Source organism: Castanea sativa, chromosome 4 (genome assembly GCF_040712315.1).
Source record: "Castanea sativa cultivar Marrone di Chiusa Pesio chromosome 4, ASM4071231v1".
NCBI classification, from domain to species: domain Eukaryota; kingdom Viridiplantae; phylum Streptophyta; class Magnoliopsida; order Fagales; family Fagaceae; genus Castanea; species Castanea sativa.
The window spans coordinates 1,572,541-1,581,081 of NC_134016.1; the positions used below are offsets into that span (position 1 = coordinate 1,572,541).

The 8,541-nt window shown below is 32.0% G+C and overlaps 1 long non-coding RNA gene across 1 annotated transcript; it reads right to left on the reverse strand.

Annotated features, from left to right (window-relative positions):
- Window positions 1–3,923: 3,923 nt before the first annotated feature.
- LOC142631501 (uncharacterized) lies at window positions 3,924–6,573 on the reverse strand. Its single transcript, XR_012843614.1, has 5 exons — window positions 6,481–6,573; window positions 5,686–5,909; window positions 4,664–4,799; window positions 4,234–4,467; window positions 3,924–4,087 (listed from the first exon to the last, which is right to left on the reverse strand). It is a non-coding gene; the product is annotated as an uncharacterized LOC142631501 (long non-coding RNA).
- Between the last annotated feature and the right edge of the window lie 1,968 nt (window positions 6,574–8,541).

The window sequence follows — 8,541 nt, forward strand, 5'->3', positions numbered from 1 at the left end:
CTTACAGTAAATAGATAAAGAATATAATATTAGAGTACGAAAATTGATAGTATAATTGGATCTATAGAATAATAAAAAAATAATTTAAAAGAAATGGATCTATAGAATTATAAAAATAAGCTTTTTTATGAAAAAGAATAAGGTTTTTCTAATTTTTAAAAAATATTATGTAATTATGTCATGTGTTTTTCTCTCTATACTCTATAGCGCATACATATACTATAAATATAATTAAATCAAAATCAGATTAACTTTTTGTACGCCCCTAAATTTTAAACGCTAGATAAGCTTCTTCGTTTCTTTTTCTATTTTTGAGGGAAAGATAAGCTTCTTCTTGAACAATTTTAGTAGCTATTTTACAAATAACAATATCATGATCAATAACTTCAACCAGATGTGATTTAATCCTTGAAACACCTCCATCAAACTTATGTTCACAAAACTTATATTTTAAACAACAATCTAATTTGAAAACATTTAAACAACAATCTAATTTCTCAACATGTTTCCAAAATTGATCTTTCTTTCTATCCATATTTATTTCTCCTTATAATAAATACATAAAGAATATCATATGATTCCCAAAAAAAAAAATTAATAATAAAGAATCTATAAAGGAGTATTACATCATTTTTTTTCTCTCTCTCTCTCCCAATTATATATACATGGAGAGAGAGAGTTTTCAAACTTCAAATAAAATAAAATATTAAAACAATTTAGAATTATTTTATTCACTTAATGAAATTAAGAGCACGCTTTAAACACTATATGTCCATACTCATTCTGAATTAGTCTATTTTCTCAATAGTGGTAAATATCAAATTAAAATTTTCAGCTTATTTTAATTGTTGTGTTTAATAAACTATTGATCTAGCCTAGAAAAATAAAATCAATTGCATGTTAAGAGTGAACTTACTGGATTAGTATACAAATAGGTAGATGCAGTGAGTGGAGCCCAAGAGAAAGAGAAAAGGTAACGACGTCTGAGAAGAAGAGGTAGGATGAATTTTTTTTTGGTCGTTAAGAAATTCATATATTGACGATAACAACAACAACCAAAAAATACGGCTAAACCCACTACCTATCATAGTTTAATTTTTTTTGTCTTTTTGTAATGTCTTGTTCAGTGTTCACTTACTACCCCAATTCAAATTTTCAATGCCACGGCCCCATCTACCCTCCACTGAAGAGACAAGAGCCAATCAACAGTTTTATATTTTACATACACATACACAAAAAGACAAAAGCTGAAAAGCCAATTTATATTGTCAAAAGATAAGAGAGAGAGAGAGAGAGAGAGGAATAAGTTTCTCAGGGAGTACAAAAAATAGTTTTTCTGGGAGTACAAAATCCTACTCAAAAGAAGTTTCCTTTTAATGTGTGGGCAATTTTTGTACTCCAGGGAAACTTATTGCGTACTCCCTGGAAAATAACTGATGGTACACTACTCCTTCAGCTTCAAGCTTATAAGGCATCAAGTGGGGGAGGATCTTTGCGATGTGAGACAAAAACAAGTATAACTGATGGTACACTACTCCTTCAGCTTCAGGCTTATAAGGCAACAAGGGGGGGAGGATCTCTGCGATGTGGGACAAAAACAAGTTTCCAGGGAGTACGCAATAAGTTTTCCTGGAGTACAAAAATTGCCCACACATATATTATATAATAAAAAAAGGTACATCTACTAAGAAGGTAAGGTTATACTGTTATACATAACTTTAATTTTGTCATATCTCACATCACATTAAGAGTTAAAAAATAAAGTGTTATATCAATTTTCTATTCTTTTTTTCACGTTAGGGTATAAAAAGATAGTGTTGTATCAAATTTGATGGTATGTCACAAAATAACTAATATTTATTATAGTTCATTCATTCTTATATCCGCTTTTTCTTAGATATTTTATTTTAAAATCAACAATTACCAAAGGCAGTTTCATTCAAATGCTAACGCTACAATCATGAGTACTGTTCAAAAGATAAATCAGTTTTTAACATTTCACTATGTGGATGAAATTTGATACTTTTATGAGAAACTCGAGCCATGCGATCATGTTTAGCCCAAAAAATTAAGGGCAAATTATACTTCCCTTCCTTGAGATTAGGGGGAATAACTCTCACCTCCAAACCTGAAAGGAAAAAATACTTCTCTTTCTTATGGTTTGAAAAAAATGACACTCACCCCCTTCCATTAATATTAGTAACAAAATATTTAAAATTTTTAACAAATTCTTTTTAACGAAGTTTAACTATTGTTAGTAAAAATAGCATTCATATAAAAAAAAAAATGAAAAGAGCATATTATAAAACATGTTGCTAAAACAAATTTTTTAGTCGCAACTTAACAAATGATATTATAATAATAATTAAAGATAAAGGCAAAAGGACATAAGAAAAGAGAATAAATAAAATTAATTAAAGATGACATAAAAAAAGAGCAACCAACATAACCAATTCTACAGAATCAATTAATTAAAGATGACAAAAAAGAAGAGCAACCGGCATAACCAATTCTACAGAATCATTTCATCATGAATGGTGACCAAAAAGATAGCTTCGAAATCTAAATAGTTCATTACAGGCCTAGTGTTAGGCCCAGCTATTGGTTGGGTATGAACAAATCAGGCCTACTTTTAAAACAGTCTCCTTTTCCTCAAACTGCATGATTGGTTTTTTTTTTTTTTGAGAAATGCATGATTAGTTCATTACCCTTCAAATTTTTTATTACTTGTCTTGCCTCATAAACCTGTTACCCTAATACAATACAACTATCATCTTCTTACCACTCTTAAGCCATCGCACGAGTTACAAGCTAAAGTAACTAAGATTGGCTATTATGAGATTGATAACAATAACACTTACAAAATACAGTAACAAATCCAGCATGGCTAACTGACTTGGTAATTGGGTACTATCAATGCATTAAATAATGTCTCTGACCTAAATTATATAGGGAGATATTCACATTTGTTGCATCTGTTTGGACTTTTTTCAACTTACATGCTGCAAAAACATTATATTGGTAACTATAAAAATCTTCTTCAAACAAAGGAAAGGAAATCTTTATATACATAAATAAACTTATTATCGATACATGGAAGTCAAAAAAGAAATTTGTTTCTTTATCAATAGTTAGGCTCCCCTCTCGAATGGCTTGGAGGATTATGCAATGATTTTCTTTCCAACAAACTGCAGACGAGAAATATACATGAGATATGAATTATAATATACCATAAAGAGAAATTACACCATAGCACATGGAATCCATAACCTGGTCAGGGCCTTGTTCAGATAACTAAATATCGACATAAATTTGACCAAGTGATTTCAGACCATTTATCAAATGCATCCCATGGTTACCAAAGACTGCACAATGGAACTTCAAAAGAATAATTAGCATTAGATTATGCATTTCTGATGGTGATGGTTTTTAGTATTGGTACATTGGAGTGAAAAACTAATTGAAACTCGTTAAGATGTCTCCATGTACATTCAGGATCAAAATTGACACCCAAAAAAACAATTATGAGCATCGGCTGAGATTTGAGTGTGTGATGGCGAGTCTTTAGCTGAATGCACATTGGTGGAAATTGGCATGGGCAATGTTCACTTTCTAACTGAACTCATAGCTGTGTATTTGGAAAATTCCTCATGTTGGAGCAAGTCAGAGCATCCCTCATACCACGTCCATATCACCAGGAGCTCTTTTTGGACTCATTGCCTTGGATATCATTGGAGAAAGCACATCTTCCGGGCTCAAGTTTATGCATTAGATACTCCTTCACTGAAACAACCTTATCCATATTTGCTCACCCTTATTATCTTGCTTTCCTCTTTCAGTAGCAACAGAGACAGAATAAATTTGTGGAAAGCACTCGAATTTCGATACCGCGGCGAAAGCCGATACCAAATTTTCGATTACAGTTTCAGTTAATATCCTTTTAAGACTTGTAGGCATTTGTTTTTCTTTTTAATAGTAAGATTGACAGTGCTTTCCAAAACATTCTTCCCGAAATTCTTATGTATTGCTCTTGGATTATGTCTAGTGGTATCCTTGAACCCCTCAGGAGCCATCCTTGATTCAACTGCTGAAAATCAAATCATAAGGGGCATTAAGAATCGGTAACCATGTTGGAGTGTTTCCATTTTACCTCACAAAAGCAGTAAAATAATAAAGAAAGAAAAAACATGGGAATAAATGTGTTGCACAAAGTAAGGGTGTAAAAAATATAACCTGGAAATCGATGGAATTCAGGATCTTCTTCATCTTCATCATCATCCAACCTGACAACCGAAGAAGGTGTGGTGCTAACATCCTGATTATTTTTCTTCATGCTGAGAGTATGTCTCAAATTCTTGGCCTTCTTCAATTTGGTGGGAACTCATTTCTTGTATGATGAACATATTCCTTCTGGGTCAAGATCCATTCCAAATGTAGGAGATGAGGAGGTAGGCAACCACTTTGAACCTTATAAAAAGTGTGTTCAAGTCATGGAAATTTCATTCAAGATTAAATGAAGCCTTCAACAAATATACCAAGCTAAAAATGCTATATAGGGTTTAAAAGTGACGGTCTAAGTATGTACCAGAAACCTCTCTACCACCAGGACCAAGACACAAGTTTATGTAGGATGCTTAAACCACGATGGCATAGATGGAATTACCTTGGAGAAGCTTTAAAGAGGGGCTGATAGGACTTTTAGTATTGTCACCATTTCTTTGCATGCAGTCAAATAGAGCCATTTACACAGTGTATTTATGCCTTCATATATATGTTGGTTTTGTTGCTCCTTTTATCTCCTATAACAGAGAGAAATGTAAGAGAGATGAATGATGCTCAAGAATTGGCTTATGAGATTCTTGCATGGTTCTAGAATACATGCATTTGTGCACATAAGCATATATATGAACTTTATAGTTGTTTCCTGGCTGCAATTAGGAGGCATATTGAGTCCTCAAATGAACATATGCAGCAAATGTGATAGCTAGATGGTCGATATATAGAGAGACTAAGAAAGCATATGGTTCTAGCCTTTCATTTCTAAAATGAAATCAGATTATGACCAAAGCATATACAAAATGCTATTTCTTAATATTCTATAACAGCCATTAGTATTAGAAAACTCATAGGTCAAAACATTATAGTGAAGACAATGCAATAGTAACAGGTAGACCAAAATTTCCTAGGTAAAATAAATCCAAAAAATTTGAGGGGTTTGTTTGAAACAAAAATTTGAAGGTTTACATATGCTATGCACCAGAATATGTTGCAGAACATAGATATACAAGTTTGACACAAAAATTGAAGGGAAATCTCTTTAATAAATGGATAAGAAATATGGTAAATTAATCGTAAAATGAACTAGTTTATTCCAAAATGAAATATTAGAGAAAAGGACCTTTGAGAAGAAATATGGATTTAATATTATTTTGAGCTTAGATTAGGAATCATATATTTATCTGGATATTGGGAATAGGGCGTATCTAAGACCACTTTGTGCTGAAGTGCATGAGTACTAATTGGGATATGAAGAATGACGAAAATCTATAAATAGTATAAAAACAACAAATTTAATAATAATAATATATGAAATTGAAAGAAGAAAAAAGAATCAAAAGGAATCATATTAGATTTTGATGGAAGCAAGAAAACAAATGAAATGAAGAAGAGAATGTGACAACTCACAAATTTCAATGAAACAATTAGATTGGAAATTTGGAACCAATTCAAGCTTCAGTTCTTCATTTAGCTTTCCATGGAAAGTGAGTGGGCCACTTGCTTTGCTGGTAGGTAGTAGCACTCCTGCTCCTGAACTTCAGTTCTTGAAGAGATAAAAAGTTACCCTAGCCTCAAATAATTGTGAAGCATCCTTGACACGGGAAAAGTATTCGCTGATAAAAAAGAAATTACTGGTGGCAATTACATCAAAAGAATTGTCAAGTGCTGCTAAATATGGCTTGCAAAAATCATAGTTAAATATTAATAAAGAATATGAAAACATAAGGGGGTGATAATTCAAATGAATTACTTCTTTAAAAAAAATTCTTAATTTCTGAAAAATATTTGATGTGCTAAAAGAAATCCAACCACCACAGAATAACCACTATGAAATAGAGCTAAAAATTGAAGATACACAAAAATTATGCAATAAATATATGCTACATAATATGAACTAATGGTTTGACATAAAACTATTTGGACATTGTTAACCCAAGAATATGGTAATATATATATATATATATATATATATATATAGAACAAATCATGAACAGTGTGTCAACTTCACAGCAAACAGAAGAGAACATAGAAATTATAAATGACTTTGAGCTTAGAATAGGAATGTAGAATGTATCAAAGGTTTTTCTTAATCACAGGAACATGGGCAATCTTAGAACCTTTTGTGCTAAACTACATGACCTCTAATTGGGACAATGAAAGATCACAGGTATTTGTAATTTAGTAATGCAATGAGCCACTTACATCATAAGCATATATTGCAATGAGCTAGTTACACCATAAGCAGATATTGCAGCTTTTTGCAAATGTACAAATTTCATGTAAGAACAATGGGTGGCTTTCCACTTACTGTCTAAGACACCGTCAAATATGTTAGAGTAGAGTCCATCCACATATATAATAGCCTAATTTTCACCATTGACATATGATTGACCAAAAAGAAGACTCGATTATTTTCCATTTCCTTTTATATTACAAAAGAACTTCTACCATGTCGAGATTTTAATTGTTTGAAACTTACCGGTCATCCATCTTAATAATGTACATGATCTTTAGACAGCTTCTTGTTTAATACATTCATTAAAATAGATATCCGGAATGTGGGAAATCCTAGACCGCTCCGCACCACACCTCTTTGCACATCTTTCAATTAACTTGGAGCAATGATAGGATATTTAGCTCTTCGGTTGGATTCGGGGTTGGTTAAAAGCTCCATGAATAAATGTTTCCTCCAACTGAACACATTAGATATGCCAGTGACTACATATTGAGGTAACATATTTAACTGATTAATAAATTTTTAGTTCTTTAAATAATGAGAATCCATGTGTTGTAAGTTTTGTTAGCTTTTTAACATCCCAGGCTCCTAGTTCAGCAACTAAAAGTGTCAAGCTAAGTATAATAACACATATATGGAGTATAATAACTAATATAATGCACAAATATGACTTTCATATTAAATAGTGTCAAACTACAATTCATTGATCTGACTGTTTTGGTGATATATGAACACATATATGGATTATAGATTTGACATAAAACTCTTCCGAGATCATCAACCAAAGAATATGGCAATATATTTAAAGCAAAAAAGAGAAAGCATAGCAGAGAACAAACCATGAGCACTTAGACAACTTCAAAGTGAAACAGCAGACAGAAGGAGGTTTGAGAAAACATACCAGTTTTAAATTATTTGACCTTAGAGCAGGATGTATCAAATATTCATCTTAATAACTGGAAAATGAGCTACATGACCTCTAACTGACACAAGGAAAGATTACTGATATTTTAATTTAGTGATGTAATGAGCTACTCACACCGTAAGCAAATATTGCAGCTTATCCTGAATGTATAGTTTACTACGGAAAATAGTATCCCTATTTGGTTATGTGATTTTCAAATACGTTAGTGTAGTGTGTTCAAGTAGATGAAGAGGAGATAAAAGATTAGTCCATCCACATTTATAGCAGTCTATTTTTCACTATCAACATGATATTGACTATGAGAATGATTCTTTCACTTTTCATTAAATTACAAAAGAATTTCTCCCATGTGAGAGATTTTAAGTGTGTGTTGTTCGTGAGAAATTCAAGTGTGATGAAGAGGTTCAAGTGCATCACAGTGAACAAATATTCAAAGCTCTAATTACAACTTCTACTTGCTAGATAATATCTGCTATCATTTATATATCTGTACATGTACACACTTTGACAAATTGTCTCAAGTGCATAAAGATGACAACAGTATAATTATAAGTAGGGGGAAAAGAATGTACAAAACAATTTGGAGAAGATCCGAAAAGACTCCTCAATCTCCAAAGGCTACTTTTATCTCTTGCAAGGGATTATTGACAATTGACAAAAAGTTTCAGCTGCAATTTACGGCAGCAAAGATTATGAGAGGTCATAGCAAGACATGGCTTGTCATCAATTGTCTAATGACTCAAAAAGCTTTACGCATGTCGGAGTAGAATTTATGTGATCAACCATAAAAAAAAGTAGAACTTATGTGATCTTTTTTTGGCAAGCATCCTCAACAACCAATGACATCCAACTCATTCACAAGAATCACAGCTCACCCGTTTGTTCATATCCAAAAAAATTAAGAAACTATCGTAGTCATGCATTGATCCAGTTTCAGGGGCAACTTCCTTACTAATTTGCCATGTAAAAAGGATCAAGAAACAACAATATTGGAGCATATGATGCATTTTTCCTTTTCTAAATCGTTATGGAAGTCATCAGAATGTATCAACACCGTGGTAGCTTGAACTACTTATATTAGTACTAAAAATAGTAACTTTTT